Genomic DNA, 2017 nt, shown 5'->3' on the forward strand with positions numbered 1-2017 from the left:
AACCGGCGGTCTGGCTGAATGAATCCCAGCTGCAGCTGATCTACCTGGAGACAGGCCAAAAGAAGCGTTCTGATTGGCCGCCGGGCCACACAGAGGGGGACATTGTTGGGGTCTGGACAGAAAGAGTTCTGTATCGGGGTGTGACCCCTGCTTCCATGCCAGGCAGGATGTTGGTGCAGCTGCTTCCTGTTTTCCACCTCCCCTGAGGATGAACCATCAGCTGCTGGTTTAACTGGGAGGAGATTTAAAGACAAAACCTCCACCAACTCCAGCCGGATCAGAAGCACCTGCAGCTTGGCTGATTAATCCAAAGATCTGAAGAAAACTGAACATCAAATCTGTTCAATAACTGACAGAACGTTCTGGTCCGTCTGAAGGAGAACTCTGGAAACAAACTATTTACACCTTTTTAAATTGACACAAGAATTTACCAAAAGGGAAAAGAAGAACTGTGTAAACTGGACCCATTTTGTCTAAAAGCCTCAACAAGCCGAAATGAGCCAAACACTGAGCTGAACTCGAAGCTTCTCTGAGGTTCAGATCATCTAAAGTTCAGTCTAAGAAGAAATAAAGGCGAAGAAGGAGGATTATTGTCATTCTGAGCAGAAGTCATGTTCTTTGCTCATCCAATGAAGAACTTATTTTTAGAACGGGTCAAAACCAAACAGAACCGATGGTATGATTTCTCCACGTTTATGATTTAAGAACCGACTAGAACTCCCTGTGGAGTTCTGCCTGCAGGCGTCCGAGCCGTAATAAACCCAGTGTTTCAGGACCATGACCAATCAGAGCACCGCCGCCTCATTGGTCACACCTGACATCAGATTATCTCAGCCTTCCTCCTCCTCCTCCTCCAGCAGACATGAATCCTTTGTGTCGTTTCTGACAGTCTTTACTTCTGATTTTTACGTTTTCAGATGATTTCACGTCTCTAAAGAATAAAGTTTCATTCAATCATGGATGTTTCTTATTGGTTTGAATCTAAGGCGGTTTCTGATTGGACGATCTGTTCCTGGATGGAACGGGACAAAGACTGGTGTGTTTGTGGTTTTCTATCGGTGTTTAATAAAGTCTGCCACCATCTGAACAATGAGGCCGTTTACACAGGACACACATATGTCACACGGCTGATTAAACCTGTCGGACAGGTAAGCTCACACCTGCTCAGAGTCAGAGTGTGCTGGGGGCGGAGCTTCAAAGGAAACTGTAGCTTCATTCAGCTCACTGAGTAAATATGACAGTTTCACTACAGCGTTTGTTGTTTCAGCTCAACGTCCCCCGAGTGTCTGAGACCATCAGCGAGACGAAGAGGAGGAAGACTATAAAAAGCTTCAGAAAAGCAGACAGTGGTGAGGAAGAGGAGGGTGAGAAGGAAAGGATGGACAGAAAAAAAACAACTGATGATAAAAACTTCCTGAAAAACACAGAACTGACTGGAGAGGTGCGTGATCAAAAACTATCTGAACAAACTAAAACTGGACTAAAACTGAGTTTAAACTGAACTACAACTAAGCTAAAACTGGGGTTAAACTGGAATAAAACTGGAATAAAACCGGAATAAAACTGGAATAAAGCTGAGGATAAACTGGGGTTAAACTGGAATAAAACTGGAATAAAACTGGAATAAAGCTGAGGATAAACTGGGGTTAAACTAGAATAAAACTGGAATAAAGCTGAGGATAAACTGGGGTTAAACTGGAATAAAACTGGAATAAAACTGGGATTAAACTGAACTATAACTAAGCTAAAACTGGGGTTAAACTGGGATTAAACTGGAATAAAACTGGGGTTAAACTGGGATTAAACTGGAATAAAACTAGGGTTAAACTGGAATAAAACTGGAATAAAGCTGAGGATAAACTGGGGTTAAACTGGAATAAAACTGGAATAAAACTGGGGTTAAACTGGAATTAAACTGGAATAAAACTAGTGTTAAACTGGAATAAAACTGGAATAAAGCTGAGGATAAACTGCGGTTAAACTGGAATAAAACTGGAATAAAACTGGGGTTAAACTG

General features: G+C 42.2%; 1 protein-coding gene across 2 annotated transcripts in view; it reads right to left on the bottom strand.

Annotated features, from left to right (window-relative positions):
- Positions 1 to 2017, bottom strand: part of LOC108229328 (arf-GAP with GTPase, ANK repeat and PH domain-containing protein 1-like) — a gene marked incomplete at its 3' end in the record, with an annotated part of 36578 nt that overhangs the window by 19649 nt on the left and 14912 nt on the right.

This window comes from Kryptolebias marmoratus, unplaced genomic scaffold (assembly GCF_001649575.2).
Source record: "Kryptolebias marmoratus isolate JLee-2015 unplaced genomic scaffold, ASM164957v2 Scaffold52, whole genome shotgun sequence".
Classification (NCBI taxonomy): Eukaryota; Metazoa; Chordata; class Actinopteri; order Cyprinodontiformes; family Rivulidae; genus Kryptolebias; species Kryptolebias marmoratus.